Source organism: Cheilinus undulatus, linkage group 4, assembly GCF_018320785.1.
Source record: "Cheilinus undulatus linkage group 4, ASM1832078v1, whole genome shotgun sequence".
Classification (NCBI taxonomy): domain Eukaryota; kingdom Metazoa; phylum Chordata; class Actinopteri; order Labriformes; family Labridae; genus Cheilinus; species Cheilinus undulatus.
The window spans coordinates 6,353,827-6,371,848 of NC_054868.1; the positions used below are offsets into that span (position 1 = coordinate 6,353,827).

General features: G+C 37.3%; 1 protein-coding gene across 2 annotated transcripts in view; it reads left to right on the plus strand.

Annotated features, from left to right (window-relative positions):
* The first annotated feature begins 220 nt into the window (after nt 1–220).
* LOC121508895 (microtubule-associated tumor suppressor 1 homolog) overlaps nt 221–18,022 on the plus strand; it is a 129,248-nt gene continuing 111,446 nt past the window's right edge. For both annotated transcript variants that reach the window (XM_041786028.1, XM_041786029.1), the window contains exon 1: nt 221–447. The gene's annotated coding sequence lies outside the window, so the exon portion shown is untranslated. The remainder of the gene's footprint in view (nt 448–18,022) is intronic.

Consider the following 18,022-nt stretch of genomic DNA (forward strand, 5'->3'; position numbering starts at 1 on the left):
AATGGATATGAGTGTGACATCAGACAGGTTAAAAGCCTAAAATGCGTGAAAACTTGTTCCTAAATTAGCATGAATGTGCTTTAATGAGAGTATCACTTACATAATAAATGTCCTCCTGCCATTGTAGTCCCTGAACACGTGGACAGACCAGCAGGAAAATAATTAATTTGATTGATTAAGTCTTTATCCACAGGTGTGTGAGCTGTTTCTGTGAATGTAGGAGCTCTGTCGTGACTCAGCCGATCAGGTTCGTGGGCTGAGGCTATCACTGACCATCTGAAAAAGATAGCCCATTGGAAGCAGCGTATTCTTTCCAGAAAAATACCTTCATGAGGATTGGAAGAATCCGCAGTGGAGAAGTGATTTGAAAGGGTTCGCGCAGTTGTCAGGGTGTTTCCAGGTGAAAACAGCAGGTTGATACTTTACGACCAAGGCTGGACAAAGACGGTAAGACAGCTAAACTCTCAGTCTCTAAGATGCAGTACTTTCCCTTTGTCTTTACATTATCAGTTTTAATTTTTATTCCGGTGCATTAAGCTTGAGACGTTAATTAGCCTGTTTCTCCTAGAGCTCGGTAGCAACGAACTTCGTTAAAAAAAATTGAAGTGTAAGGATTACTTGCTCGTAGTAGATTAAGGATACTCATGAAAACGCTTTTTACACTTTAATAAAGTTGGCACGCTGTCTTGGAAAATTCGGCTTTGGTTTGGAACAAAAATCTCTTCAATTTTAACTTTAAAACGAATTTTTGGGGCTCGATATTGCAGTCCGGAGCACGGTTACTGTTGTCTTTAACGGTTGGAAGCATTTTATTTAGCAAGAATTTACACAGCTAGTGTTATTTTCTTTTTGAAATTCATGTGAATAAAAACAGAAGTCTGAATTTGTGGACAAGCTGAAAAAAAAATGGTACGCTATTCAACCGTTGTAATTTTTGCAGCCAACCTAGCTTAAATTGGTAATTTTTTGAAGGGAGTTTGGCGTCACTTCCTTTTCATAGCAGCATTGGACGAACTCCGTTAACAATATTACAGTTTTATGATTGCTCGCTCACATTGAGATGCAGGTAAGTAATTTAGTTAATTTTCACAATTTTTTCGAGCTGCCAAGATTTTCTGGAATATTCGGCATAGGGTTGAGACAAAAATCTCCTTAATTTTTTACTTTTTAACGAATGTTTGGTGCTAGATATTGACGTACTGGGGACTGTAACGGTTATCTTGTACAGTCGTAAAATTATTGAATTTAGCAAGACTTTATACAGAAAGTAAGAACGGTTCTTTTTTGAAGTGTATGTGGATAAAAACAGAGGTCTGAATTTGCAAACTAGCTAAAGACATGGTCAGGTATTCTATTGTATGCAATTTCTGCTGTCAACCTAGCTTAAATCGGCAAGTTTTTATATGGAGATTGGCGTCACTTCCTACTCACAGCAGCAATGGACGAACTCCATCAACAATTCAAGACATTTATGATTGCTCACTGACTCTGACATGCTGGTCGTAATTTAACCAAATATTTACACTTTTGTGAAGCTTCAAGATTGCCTGGAAAATGCGGCATAATTTTGGAACAACCAGATCAATGTATACTTTAAAACTATTGTATTGCCTGATAGTGCATACCCGAGCCCATTAACGGCCGTCTTAAACTGTGAGAAACATCACTAAATGTGGTCAGACTTCATTACAGAAACGATTCTATTGTTTTAATAGTTTTGTCAATCAAATACCATGCTCTTATTTTGCTCTTCTGTTCAAATTTGGTAATTAATTCTACCTTATATTACCTCTGCAGTAAACCTAGATAAAACTGACTCATTTGTGAATGGACTTTGGTGTCACCTCATTCTCACCGTCAGAAATGACGTTTCTCTTTAATAGCCTGGAAAAAAGTTAATTTATATTAATTCCTATGGAAAATTAAGGTTTTTTTTTCTTAAGGCTTCAAATATGGATGGTCTAAATATGCAAAAAAAGAAGAGCTAAAAACTCAAACAGTTTAATTTAACGTCTTTTATCCTGAATAAGATGTATATTAAGCAAATTTAAATGAGTCTTGAGGTATTTAGATGGTATACTTTCAGATAGAAACCCAAGCTGTTAGGAATCTTTTTGTTCTATGGCTCTGCATTTGCATTGGGCACACATAGAATTGCATAAAATGCTGCTTTTGGAGAACTATATGTGTAGCCTTAAACCAGTGTAACTGCATTATTTTGTGTAGGCTAAGTGCACTGCTGTTTACATGCATAAATATCCACTCATGTCAGTCTGCAGTTATGACTGGCATTGTGCAGTAATGTCAGCACTGCTGCTGTTGCTTGTAGCATTGTGTTGGTGTGTGTCCACTGTGAGTATCTATGCAGTGAAGTGTGCCGGTGTAATGGACATTTCTGCTGCAGCAGCGTTATGGGTGTTACATAACAGGTTGTCCTCTGCATCATCCTGCAGGGCTGCCCAGGATTAAATAAAGACTCGGTGCTTCTCCTTGGCATGGTGGAGGGCTTTGTGTGTGTGATATGAGTGTGCACGTCTCTGCTACTTCATGACGAACAGACTGAGTGCATCATTGTGATGGTGAATGATTTCTTTCCTGAGGAAAATTAAAGTCACATATGCCTCTCTAGATTTCTGCCTATTAAAATCCTTAAGTGTGCCTATTTGTGTTTTACTTGAGCAAAAAAGCATTTTTGCTGAGTCATGTCACATGGTGATAAACACTCATGTATCGCTTTATGTATACCTGTATGTATACCTGTTTAGCTGCTTTTTCCTGCAAGTATCTCATCAGTCTACAACATGGTAGCCATTAATGGTTTTAGGCATGTAGACATGGAGAAGATGTGCTGAAGTGCTAACAGAATCAGAATGAGGAAGAAAGCAGATTTAAGTAACTTTAAACATGGCATGAGCACAATATTTAGTCCTTGTGGCATTAGGCAAACGAGTTTATGGTACCGTTGGAATGGATTCACTGTGGGTGGGTGAAAAGTCCTGCTGGAAAAGGAAATCAGTATCTCCATAAAGCTTCTTAGCAACTGGGCCAACAACAGCAGATGACATGGCACCCCAAACCATCACTGACTGTGTTACTTAAAATTGCTTGTCTTCAGGGACCTTGGATTCTGTGTACTTTCATCTGAAAGCAGGACCTGGACCACTGAGCAACAGTCCAGTTCTTTTTCTCCTTGGACCAGGTCAGATGCTGATGACGTCTGTGGTTCAAGAGTCGCCCAGCACTCAGAACGTGACACTTGTGGCCCATTTCCTGGACCTGTCTGTGTGGTGGCTCTTGATCCACTGACTCCAGCTGCAGTCTACTCCTTGTGAATCTCCTCTGAGTTCTTGAATCTGCTTTGTTTGACAATTCTCCAAAGGCTGAGCTTATCCATGTTGCTTGTGTACCTTTTCTTATCACACTTTTCCCTTCAGTGAACTTTTGATGAATATGCTTTTATACAGCCTCTGAGAACAGCCTGACCTTTCAGCAGTGACCTTCTGGGGCTTACCCTCCATATGGACGGTGATAATAATTGACTTCTGGACAACTTTAATTGAGCAGTCTTCTCCACGATTGTGGTTATGTGTAGGGGAGAACAGCATTGGTTGTCACGTGGGTTGGTTGTCACACTCACTGTGTATCGTCACCACAGGGCAATGCCTTCCAAAATGTGTTATGGAAATGTCCAGAATTGGTACCAAAGCTCACCTACATAGTTTTCTCTGGAGTAGGACAGCTGAACTTGAGATCAAAGGACTTTTTGAAAATACTTGGCTCCTCCTCCAGTATTTTTCCTCAAGGGTTTTATACAATGGATTTATAACAAAACAATTGCCACCCTTAAAGTCTGAAGGGAAAGCCATAGCTATAGTTTAGGTTGTTGTTAGCCTAGATGCTGGTAGGAATTTCCATTCAGGGTTGGTTGTCACAGCTGTTCAGGGGAGGTATGGGAGTAGTGTTGCATGTGCAACCAGTGAGCACACAAGCTCTGCTTAGCTGGAGTGCACAAACCCATATACACACATACATTTGCTGTCACCTTAACTAAGATTGTGAAAGTGTGTAGCCTAGTTGGGTAGGCTATTTTTGTTAGGCCTATTTGATTTGTTCTGTAAGTTGCTATAGGCTGCACTAAAGATGCTCCTTACTTATTTTGTGTTAAGATGCATTATGTTATTTACCAATTTTAGTTCTGCTTCCTTCCTTCTTTTTTAAGACTTTTCCCATTAAAACAACATTGCGACAACTCCATAGTGTGTGACAACCATCCCCATGATGGGGCTGGTTTTCACAATGTTTCAGAGTCTTTGATTGTTAATTACCTCTTTGTTTCGATAAGCTGGAAAATGAGAGGGGTACACATTTCAAGCCAACACCTTAAGCTTCAATTAATTTAGGATTGACTTTTGACATGTTTTGATGATGTTTTGAGCAATTCACACTGAAGTGTGACATCCAACCGCTCCTCTCCCCTTCTGAACCAGAAGTTGAGGTTAAAGGTTCAGCAAACCTTTGCAAGTTGAACTTTTCCAAAGTGTTCTAATATTTAGACATATTGTGTGTTTTTTGTATGAATCATGAAGTTTAGGTGGACAAACAAATACAGTATAGTACAGCATAAATGCAGTGTTTGTTCAGTCTTATTCCTGGGTGTTGTCTATAGCCCTGCCTCTCCTCCTTTCCTCTTCCCATCAGTTCTAATAACTGATGATCTCACACCTTTGTGCCATTGATCAAGTCTCAGCCTGCAGGGAAGGCCTTAAGATTGCCCTACTGACATGATGACGATTGTGATCTCAGCTTTGCTCCTCGTCATCTCCAAGTTATTCCACCTTTCAGAACTATCACCATAACAACCATATTGTACAGAGGACTTTACACCTACTTAGAGCTATGTGTAGGTGTAACTTCTGCCTACATTGGGACTAATTCAGCTGGTGCAACACCTTAAATGTTAAAAGAGCACGAACTCCATCCTAGCTTACCTAAATAACATATTTAAACTCAATAATTGAACTTGCTCAGGTGTAGTGAACCCCCAAGCTAGTAAATCTGTATTGCCTGCAGTCAGTCCATGCATTTCTTGTAATCGTATGGTTATTTGACTCCACAGTTAACCAGAAGTTAGCAGTGAATTCTTAACCCTTAACCCCAGAAAAATCAAAAGTATAATATTAAATGCAAAATTAATCTTAACTTTAAGATCTTTATTTGGAGCTCTGTTTTTTTCATCTTCTGCAGTTTATCTGTACAGATGTGGATGCCTAGATGAAGCAGACAGGTGATTTCTGTCAATTCTTGAAGAGAAAACTTTTTTGCAGGAATAAAACTCCAACTTTGCAGCTTTAAAAGGCTGTTTGCATAAAAATTCTGTTTCTCCTGCTTTCCTCTGCTTGTTTGTGAGGATTTGTCCTAAGCAGGGCTCTTCAGTTGATTCTATATTCTGTTCACATTTTAAACCCTGCTTTGAGTGTTACACTGCATGTTGGGTGTTTCTGCAGGGCCTTGCAGACTCTTCTCCTACCATACAGCATTTGCCTCGTCGGCAGTAGAGCTTAAAGCATCAAGTGCCAAGTTTCTGCAAGTCTAATCCAGCCATTCCTCATTCATCAGAGTGATTGTGCACTCAGATGAGGCTGTGTGTGTTCCTGGGGAGTTTGCCATGATTGGCATATTTGTGTGTTTGGTATTTAAAAGGATTCCTCTGCCTGGACTTGTCGCTTGGATTAACACAGTAACATGCTGTGATTGATGGAGCTATTATCCAACAGAACACATAAATGAAGCAACATTTCTCTTTGATGCCATTTTTTTCTCCTCCAACCCAACTCTAAACCACAACAGCAGTCAGACTTCCAACTTTACTAAAGCAGAGATTGTTAACTGTCAATCAGAGTAGCAATGGTTCAAAACATCAGATCTGCAGATTCTCATGAGAAACTTTCTTTACTTAAAAATTGTTGTTTTTCTTAATTGTTATAGAATATATCCTTTCATTTTCCTCTAAAAATGAATTTACTTAAGTCCACTCATCACTGGTTGGGAAACAAAGGAAGTATGGTTAAACATTTAGAGTCTGAACAATAATATTATAGAGGAATACTAATGCATCTGAGCATGTAGATATGTTCTTTAATACTAAAATACTGAAAATGTCCGAAACAGTTTTTGTGGCTCTCTGATGCAAAGCCATAAAAAATGCATATTCACTCTCAAAAACACTATTTGTTATATTTCTGGAAAATACTTTTTCTGCAGATATTTGAGGCTGTTATCTATTAAACTCCAAAAGTCCAGTTATCAGTTCAATTTGCACGAACCCATATTTTATCCACAATCAAAAGTAAACAACATATCATATGTTGAAAGTGAGGCATTTTACCTTTTCATGAAAAATATGCTTATTCTGAATTTAATGGCAGCAATGCATCCAAAAAAATAGAGCCATGTTAACCATTGTTTAGAATTACCTTGTCTTTTAACAACAGTCTGTGAACGTCTGGGAAGTGAGGAGACCAGTTGCTGGAGTTTTGGGAGAAGAATGTTAACCCATTCTTCTCTGATGTCATCCTTGCCAAATTTGTGGTTTTATGATGTGCCTGTTGTTTTCTATGGGTGAAAGGTCTGGACTCCAGGTAGGCCAGTACCTGAAAGAGATGTTGTGTGGATGGAGCGTATGTTGCTCCAAAACCTCCATCTACTTTTCAGCATTGATAGTTCCTTTCCAGATGTGTAAGCTGCCCATGCCACAGGCACTAATGGAACCCCATACCATCAGAGATTCAGGCTTTTGAACTGTGTGTTGATAAAATGGTCCCTCTCCTCTCTAGTTCACAGGATAAAGCATCTGTGGTTTTCAAAAATAGTTTCAAATTTTTATCCGACCCCAGAACAGTTTTCCATTTTGCCCCAGCCAATTTTAAATGAGCTTTGGCCCAGAGAGGATGGTTTCTGGATCATGATCACATATAGCTTCTTCTTGACATGATACAGCTTTAACTTGTATTTGATGCTGAACTTGGACAGACAGTGATTTCTGGCAGTGTTTCGGAGCCTATGCCGTCATTTCCAGTACAGAATCATGCCTAATTATATGCAGTGCTGCCTGAGGTCCTGAAGATCATGAGCATCAAGTATTGACCTTTGGCCTTGTCCCTTGTGCACAGAGATTTCTCCAGATTCTCCATATCTTTTGGTGATGTCATGTACTGTAGATGGTGGGATACTCAAAGTCTTTACAATTTCACAATGAGGAGCATTTTTCTGAAATTGTTCCACAATTTTTAGGTGGCATTTTTGGCAGATTCATGGACAACTGCCCATCTTTACTTCTGGGCAACTCTGCCTCTCTAAAATGCTCATTTTTTATTCCAGTCATGTTACTGACTTGTCAGTTAACCTAACTGGATGCAAAATGCTCCTCCAACTCTTTTTTTTTTTTTCAGTAGTACTACAAAATCTCTAGTCTTTTGTTGGCCTGTCCAAACTTTTTTTTTTTTTTTTTTGCAATTAGGGTTGTATTTTGCTTTTCTGTCTTTGGATTATCATATGTACATTAAACATTGCCTCTGCTGTTCACACCGTAAACGTTTACACAGCTTAAACATTTCTATACCAGTGCTGAAGTTTTTTTGATCACCAGAGATTATCATTGTCAATATTTTAAACAGTGACAGTATTTCATTCTGTTGAAGTGTTCTGAAATAAGCTTACCTAGTTTCCTATTTTATCCTTTCTTTTTTTTTACAGTATTGCATGGTAGGTGTTTGGTATCACCTTTGATTAAAGGTTAATACTAATAATAAGAAAAAAACTACTATTGTTTATTAGCTGAAGCTACTGTGGCTCTAAACGCCATAAAATCATCAAAACTGCTTTTAGTTCAACTTGTATGACAAGTCAGAGGAGTTGGTTTTGTGGCACTCACTCCCATTTAAATCCATGATGATGCGTTACATAATCAGAGTACTTCTTAGTGTATGAAGTCACCTCTTTGAGCTGACGGTCTGTGTAATGAAAACAGACAAGAGCTGCAATTTCTGGAATGAAATCTGAATGTAAACACAGCACATAGAGTTTAAAGGCCACTGAATATGTTTTTCAAGCTTGCTTATTTGGGTTTGTGGCTCTGTGACTTCTTTTCAAGGTCCTACGACCCTAATAAAGCCAGGATTTCATTTCTGTATGCCATGTGTGAGCAGGCTTTTCAATGTGATGAATATTTTGCTTCTGTGGAAAAAAGAACCATGGTTCCCATTTGAGCAATTTTAAGAGACTTTTAACATTGAGTCTTCATGCACATTTAAACTTACATAATTTGAACTGGTTTCTGAATTCAAACAAGGTAGCAGATGGTGGAGACACACTCCCACACACAATTTGCTCCTCAGTCCGTGGCTAGAGTCTATTTTGGGTTGTTTTTCAGTCTTTCACACAGACACAGAGCAGCTCTCCTCTGCAGGCCTCAGTTTGTGAATGTATCTCAGGTTTATGTGACCAGGAGGAGGCAGCGAGTGCACAGTGGATCTATTCAGCCACAGCAACATCGTGTTATTTACACACCATTTATAGCAGAAATACGGTATATCATTACCATTTTAATGGCCTCTATCTATGATACCATGTGATACTAGACTTTATTGTCCCATTGGGAAATTTCTCTTGGACTTGAAGTGCTGCACACATTTTCCTCCCTCTACAGTTAAATCAATAAATAAATCAACAGAAACAAACAGTCCTTGTATGTAGCAGGCACTTATAAAAATGCAGTCAAAAACAACATCCCTGCAATGAATGATACAACCCTATTTCCATAAAAGCTGGGACATTTAGTAAAATGTAAATGAAAACAGAATAAGATGTAGGGAGACATTTGTTTTTGAGAAATTTAGACGGTGTGTGCAAGAGTTTGCCTGTATCTTTTTTTGAGATTCACAAACATTAGCCTAGATATTTTATCAAGAGTTCATTAGGACATTCCATTTTTTTGGTGGTTGTGGTTTGTGTAATATTTCAAAAATCATTCAAATCAATCTGAATGAAAAATCTTTTAATGGGGATTCTGAAAGCGCTGTTTCACAAATGCTGAATAAAGTGATCTAATTATGATGCGTACATGCAACAAGCAGTTAATGAGAATAGAAGCATTTGTGCTAGACATGTGCAGAGCTGTCCCAGATATTGGTTCACTCTATTTATAAGGTACAAGTTAATTATGTTTTTGTTAATGAACATACAGTATATATTATTCATGCATCATTACTAGCATTTTTTTCCAAGCACCTTTTGACATCTGATGATTAATTGGTCATAGCTACAGTTGACATAAGCAGACTTAAGAATCTAAATCTCACCAGATAGAAGAGCTGGAGTGGAGTGTTACAGAGCAGTCGATGGAAACAGTGCTGACTCTTTGTTTATCATAATAGCTATACACATGCATAGACACACACTTGTCCCTCGCACGCCATGTGCGAAAGGGACAGGAATTGATAATAGTTTCTATTTCAGTCTATGTTTCCAGCAACTCCAGTGGCTGACAGATTATCTAATCTTCTGCTGTCACTGCCAACCTCAAAATAGTCACTACTACTTTTCACTGTTCGCATAGTTTGGCCGTCATAGAGTTGAGGAGTAAAATCCTGCATAGCATGACCAGAGGGGTGTATAATGAAGCCACCAGTTGACAGGTCCAGGCTTTCTTTTCCTAAAGATGGCTCAACAAACCTCAAAGCTCAGTCAGAGATTACTGGTATGAGGAAGGTGGTTATCAACTTTTTCTTCTAATCTTTTTTTCTCATAGAGAAACCAAGACACGTTTGTGCAAGCTGGCCATATAAAATCCACATAGAATGAGGGCTGTGTCCAAAACGGCATACTTTCACAATTTTCATACCAAATGTGGCAGCATGTTGACTGTAGTGCATTCCAAATTCAATTTATGCAGTAGCCTATCTGAACTCAGCTGCACTCACCCAAAATTTTTAAGTATGAAACAGGAGCATGCTGTTTATACTGGGCTGCCCCATAATGCACTGCAACTTGTAGTGAAGTTACCTTATGGTTACTTTAAAAATCAAGTAACCATACGGTAACACCTTTGGTGTAGTATTTAGTCAGTTGTTAGCATTACAGTGTCAACGTGTATGACTCAAGGGAACACTTAATGGGATTAAACAGAGGTATAAGTAAGGCTGGGCAATTCATCGCAAATTAGATTAAATCGCAATTTGGCATGCTGCCATTTTCAAATCGCGGACAGTGCAATATTTCTTTAACCTGAAAGTATCAAAATAACCACTTTGATACAATCTTTTCTTTTTTATGCTTTACACATTATTGAAACATTCAACTGTCTTTTTTATTGACAAAAATCCTACTTTTGCTCATGTAGCTATTTATTTTTCTTCATCAAAATGAGAGTAATATGAGAAATGATCACCCCTTCAATATAGCAATGGACATCATATTGGCCAAAATCGCAATAAGATATCTTTGTCTAAATTATTTGTCTCTAGTTTAACTTTTCTAATATTGTGCTTTTTTATGTGTTGAACACATAAAATGAGGAACTTAAATAATGGCATATTAAATTGCAATCGCAATTTGTGGGAAAAAAATTGCAATTAAAATATTTTTACAAATCATTCAGCTTTGTTTCTTAGAGGTTAGTCTTATCTTTCGATTTTTTGAAAGAGATTCAGGCTGCAATCCCAGTAAAATAATCTGCCAAACTGTAACATAACACTCTGCCATAAACTCAGGCTAATGGCTGGTGTCATGCTACCATAATACTCTTCTACCGTGATGTCAAAGGTGTAAATCACCTGTTTCGTCATAATACAATAGGATTAATTAATTCTTTGGACAATGATCCATTATTTTCGGATGCCAAAAAAAAAATCTGCCACTATACAATTTCAAAACGATTCAGCAGTCATTATCAGAAGATAGTATGCGCCATTTAGTTTTGGTAATTAAATACTGACAAGTTTCTGCTTTTTAATGAAAAAATGTCTTTTCAACAGAACAATGACCTGAGTTTCACCTAATTTTCCAAATGTTTTTTATTTCAAAATAATAAGCTTAGCTCAAAGGTGACCATATAGATTGATGTTTTGACTTTCAGTCATTTTGATTTGAAAATTGATCAACCAATCAATATTAATCAACATCGATGCATCATTACACCCCTACTTGATGTAGGGGTGTATGTAATCGAGGACAGTGGGTGGATAGCATTGATAGCATCTTGTTGGCACAGTGAGGGTTGGCAGTATTTTGATTTAGAAATAAAGTTGAACTCAGGCTGTGTCAGGGTATATTTGTGTTTAACATTTCAGGAGTTTAGACGCTAACCTGCTAGGAAGACTGAATGCTGACAGTGCACTCTCTCAGCAGACCAGTTTCACATTTGTTTATTCACTGACACTGTGATCCAGAGTTTGCATGATTCTTAGTTTGATGGTTTTCTGAGAAATTTCTTAGATTAAGACTTGTCAGTTAAACCCACGTACAATTTGTAATTTAAAGGATTAGAAATGAGTTGCCTAATTTAAACATTTTGACTGTGACCGGTATGGTCTTTTTAGTTAAACTGTCACAAATCCTAAATGGGGTGCCACAATTAATCTACTGCCAAGATAATCTGCAAATCTCAGTGATGTGCTCAACTCTTGGACCCTCTGACCATTCTGAATCAGTTTGAGTCAAAAAGAAAATACTTTTTTTGTCCACAGATGCATGCACAAATTAAAACAGCAAGGTAAAATGTGCAGTTTTTTTTTAAGTTAAAGTCCCTTAATTGACCCTTTTTTCACCATTTGGTTGCTTGATTTGAGCTTCAGCAGCTCATCTTGATCATGTGAACATGACTAAATGCATTGTTGCTCATGTCATATTTCTAATGAGGTGTTTTCATTATTGAGGAGTTAAAGGGGTATACCAATTGAAGGAATTAGTGAAAGTACAGCTTTGGATTTTAAGCTCTTTAGCTGTTGCTATTTGACAGGTACTAACTTTATTTTTATGCACATTTTTTACAGTGTAGGCTCAGCATACCTTGCTCAGTCTTGCTTTATAGCACATCATCTTCATTGCTCTGTAGGTTTTCTGTGTGTTATCACATAAACTCTTGGTATGTGCACACTCATGCAGAGACACGTTTGTAATTTTTATGTCTCTGTTCTTTTCATTTAAACTCTGTTAAATACAGGAGCACTAATAGAGAGAGCCTTAAGATTTCAGTATTGACTCCCTCAGCTTTATCTGCCGTGTTTGTGTGTGGTGCATGTCTGTACCCACATGTGGTGTTCTCTGAGCCTTTGCATGCTTTCAAGGCTTAAAGTTTGAGCCCACGCGACCACATTAGCTTCACTAGTGGAAGGTCTTTTGTTACGATTTGAAGTTAATCCCATTATTATGTCATGAATTATTTCAACAAGTTTCACAGAACATTTGAAGTTAAAAGACTCCCTTTCTATTGTTAAAAGTTTCTGACTTGTTTAGACAGTTATAGTAAGATTGTTTCCTATGTGTTTGTCTGTAACATGATGTTAACCTACATTCTGCTGATCCATTATGCACAGGAAAGTAAGGTTGCAGGGTTTACTTCACTAATCTCTAGCATGTGCTGCAGTGTGTGACTTCTGGGATTAAGTTTGATCAACTTTCTCTCACATCTACCATAACAATTCCTCTTCCTATTTTACTGTAAAACCTAATTCTACGTATATTTATTGGTGCCTAAATCCAAAAATTAAACAAGTACAAACTCAGTCAGGTTTCATGGAGAAGTTGAATGCATTCCTTCTTCTTCCGGGGACCTACTTCCCACAGACTTTTCCCAGTTTTTGTACTCAACCTCTTATTTCGCACTTAATCTAATACAAAGTGAACAAAGAATGACAGGCAGCTTGTCTTATATAATTCTGAAGTAAAAAAAAATCACTCCAGATATTATTTTACCCACAGATTGTTCTCCAAAAGTATTTTGTAACTGCAGCTGTAAGCATTTCTTACACTCCACCTCTCCACCAGAAATAAAATCCAGTCTGAATGGAGCTTTGGTTGAACTTGTCTCATGATCAGACTCCATCTGATATAATTAAACCACCAGCAGGCTTATTTAAGATTAAGACCTTCTAATTGTTCGACTCTAGGACATTCTTGTTTAGAAGCTGTTGGTAGACAAAGTGCCTTTTTCTTTGGCATTTTTAAGTTCAGAGGAATTATTTTTTCTGTATTTCTGATATATTTTAAACCATGCTTTCTAATTGGATCGTGTTTAAATTAACATCTGCAGTATTTGGACTCTCATTCATAGTGTTTGCCCTACTGTTAATTTGGGGTTAGACTTGCTCATAAAAAGAAAAAGAAGCTTGTTTAAGACTAATGGTTTTAGCTTGTTTAGAGTCTCCGTTGCAGTGAAATCCTCAAAGGTTGCTTTAACTGTAACTAAACATTGACCAAGACCCAATGATTAACTTATTTCAAAATTGCATGATCTTACATGAGGAGAATTAAGTGATACAAATGAAAACAGAACAAGTAAAAGACTGTGATTCAACTGATGTTGCTTTCTGTCACTTATCACTCTGTTGGATTACATTTATTTACCTGGTACCGTGGCTGATAGGTTGAGTAAATTCACCTGACACTGCACAAAAAACCAACCAAACAAAAAACACCTGCATTTGGCTGGTGGCAGTTGCTGTCTTCCAACCCTGGCACACACAAAAGATCATAATTTATTCCCCATACTCAGTGCTTTAAGTGGGCCGGTATGCAGTGGTACGCAGTACCTGCACTTCTAAATTTTGCCCTTTGGCATACCGGGACTTCTTCCAGTGTACCGTCACTTCTCATCGTTTGCCAGTACACTCTCCTGTCCTCTCCACAGCTGACAGCTTTAATTAATGATCCATGACAGTATCTAAATAGGTGCATTATGTAGCACACAGCGCTCTTCCCGCTGTATGTGACGTTTTTATCTGTACACAAATTCAGGTGAACTCACCTGCCACTGTTGAAAGGAAACCAGAGATTGAATCGTTCACCTGTCCTGGACAGTGACGCGGCGCGCGAGTGCAGCGCCTCCTCCACCAAGGAGCTTGATGCTCCACTGACACCTGTTTGCACTGCTGTTGAACGAGACATCAACACTAATAATATTCAATAACAGTTTCAAAATGACCTATCAGACTGTTGGTGAAAGGATCAAGGGCTGTAGTTTTGCTTAAAGAACAGCTGACTCACTGACAAAGACAAAAAGCCTGGATCAACGATGGCAAAGTCAACTCACAGCCGGAGCAGAGACTCAGGGTGTCAGTGAGAGGAGGGGCTGATTAATCTCTACATTTGGTTACAAAGAACAACTATTAAACTCACTGCATTTTCTATTTGTATTTTATCAAACAGCCTTTTTACTTTTTATGTACAGTATATTTTGGTTTTATTTTTTATGTTATTATTTCATGTTTTTTAAAGATTTATTTTAGGGCTTGTTGCCTTTATTTAGAGAGGACAGGACAGTGGACGGTGAAGGGAATCATGGTGAGAAAGTCAGGAATACTAGGACTATGAATCACTAACACTAATACGCTTACTGACCACAAAATCATCTATTTCAATGCTGTGTCCAGTGGGGAAGTGGCATTTCATTTTTCTTATTTAAGGAGCTTTATTGTTTAATAGTGTCTTCCCCACACACGTAGTTTATTTTTATTAATTTTTCATGTCCATGTTGACAATGATCAGGTTGCTGTTCATAAAATTGGATCATCTGGACATTTGATCCTTGTGGATTTGACTTAGAGGTGACTGTTTTTGTTAATTCTTTGTAGATTAAAAATATTCAAATATAAAACATGTATTGCCATTCAGCTAAATTACTACCAAGATATGATTTTTGCTCCACACCGCCAACATTAGTTCTGAGATTGTGTGAGAAGAGAGTACCGGCACTTATTTTTTTCCACTTTAAGCACTGCCCATACCGTCCCCTCTCATCATTTCTAATTTTAACAATTATGTATTTAAATTTAAATAGAGATTGGACAATCGGCACCACTAAAAAAAAAACCCAAAAAACTTTACATCTGGTGTCAGCTTAAGAAAGTAGTCGCGAAGTTTATTTACTCCTCAACAATTAAATAATTGAACCAAAAGAACATTAATATATAGTATATTTACATTTTTAAACTCCAGTGCAAATAGCCATACTTGTTTGAGTTAAACACAGATTTAAATTATTTTATTTTTCCTTTTTTATCGTAAAAGACAAATTACTTACCTGTTAAAGTGTACTTTATAGTTATTTTTTTCAAATGCAGTTAATAATTTTGTTATAAAATCTACACTGTAAAAAATGTCCGTAGAAAATACGGCAAAAGACTGTCAAATAGCAACAGTAAAAGACCGTAAAACAAATAAACATATATTACTGTATAAAATACACAGAATTGCTGTAAATCAAGCAACGGTATGAAACATAAATTTTTACAATTAAAGTACGTAATAATTACAAAATTGTACCGTTTAAACGAAAGAAGATTGTGAAAATAAAGGAAAAATACTGTAATCTTCAAGACGGGCAATTACTCTAAAAATTACAGTAGTATTTTGTTAAAATTACAGACTTTTCTCTCATGTACATTTAAATTCACAGTAAAAATCTGTGAAAAAAATTGCAATCACATACCGTAATTTTAGCAGGGACAAGAGGTTAAAAATACTGCATGATCAGGAAAGTTCTGTAGAAAATACAGTAAAAACCTGTCAACCTGCAAAACCTGTGAACAAGCACCAATTTGTTGTTATGTCCACATTTGTTTCTCAGTGCTACACCACATGATGCTGCCTTGTGAAATAAGCGGACAGTTACAGTTAATATGAAAACCTTATTGAAACCAAGAATGGTACCAAAAATCATTTTGTTTGTTCTTAATTTGATGGATGAAAGTGGTCAATTATTTTAGTTTAACTGATTTATTGGAAAAGAATGATGTTAATTGCTCTCACAAAGAATGCCATTGCATTTGTAAAGCCATTCCACTTCCTTTAATGCATCTAACACAAAATACATTGATGTACTTTAATGTTTCAGTCAATCTTTCAGAACTGAAATTGGATGACACATATTACCGATAGGAAATATAACAAGGTAATTGGAAAGAACTATTTTATATATACATAAAGAGAGAGAGAGAGAGATACATACTGTATATATAATATGTATATAATACAGTTGAATATATAGTATATACATTATATAAATACAATAGTTATTTTTACTGGTTAAACAACTTAAACATGAATGCAAATAGAATGACAAGAAACCCTCCATAATCAGTTTTAAAAATGAATGGGAACTGTGCATATAGTCTATCAAATTGATTTCTAAGGGAAAAAAAATTCTTAATTGAAAAACTGTTTCCCGTCGCCATTCAACCCTGTCTACACAGGAACGATTTCTATTCTGTCTGTACTAGAACAGCGATTTGGGTGTTTAAAAATGGAACAAATTGAAACGAGCTCCAGAGTGAACAGTTTCCAGGCACCTCCTCCATGTACACTAACAGTGCTGCTTTCTCCAAATGCGTTTGCGCACTGTGGTTGCAGTCAATTGCCATGCGCGAATACGGTTTCGCGCAGGCGCGGGGAAAGAAGGCCCTTATACGCATGCGTGTGTGGTTCGTTGGAAAATCAAACCGCCAACGGCTGCCTGGTAAACTACAGCGTTTTCGTGTCTTCTGTGGTCTCGTGTGCGCGGAAATATTTCATAAAGTTGCTGTCAGCTCGTAGAAGCGAGCTGCAAACGAAGATGGAATACAAAGCAGGACATTGGCGTGTATTAATTCGACGTCACCCGGAGCATCAGCCTACGAGCTATTGGTAAGGTATGTAGAACTTCTTTTGTCGTAGTGTCAAATATTTCTTGAGTTCTTTTCATTCAGTAACACCACGTGTTTATAGGTAGAAGTTAAATGGGTCAGGAGGCATTTTGTTTCAATTCTAGACCAGCCAACATTGCTGTTTGATATGTATTTTTTGCTGTCATTTTAGCGTGGAGAACGTTTAACACTTGCTGTGTTGGGGACCATAAGTGAACCCCAAGCTCAGAGCTAACTCCGCCCACTTCAGACTTTTGAAAAATGCACAAAAAATGGGCGGTTGGATACTGGGAACACTGGGAAGAGGGAAAGAAAAAGGACGGAGTTTTCCAGATGAGGTGGGAGTGACCGTGAGGACCGTGATGTCCCCTAGCCAAAAAGTGAGAGTCCCGCCGCAGCACTGCTGCTTCAGAACGACCTAAGGTGAAGGATTTTTCCCCTTCAGAGTCATATTCATATCTGTGTTCAGAGTCCCCTGAGGTAGGCTTTCCAGCTTATTCCTACCCCTCCATGAATATGGGCGCAACTTCCGCTCCGTTCTATCTAAATGGGACTTTGCATAGAAACGAGATGCTAAACGTGACTATTAAAGCAATTTTAATACTAAACTACATAAAGTTAGACTGCTTCACCTCAGACGGGATAATATTATTATTATTTCTCTAGCCTCTACTGGAGAGTTCAAATTGATGACATTACTTTAGATAACCTACAAGGGCATATTTAGCTAACTTTAGTAGCTTTATATCGGTATAAAAAGATACATTTCTAGTTTGTGGAGTTGCTGAAATTCTCATTTTACAAACTAATCCCTCTTAAATATGGGAATTATATTTATAAAATTATCCATGACTCAAGTTGCCAGCTCTTCAGTTTGGTAAATGTCAAGTTTTGTATTAAGAATTAATGATAAATTAATACTAAAAGAATCACATCCCGATGCATTTAGACAGTGGACAGCATGTTGTGAGAGACATATTTAACTTTGTCATAATATTAGTACCATGAACATAGCAACAGGTACTGAGCATTACAGAAAATATGATTAAAACATTTCAGCTCATTGATTTAACAAAAATGAAGCAGTATTTATTACCGCAAATATTTATTTTTTTCAGAACAACCAC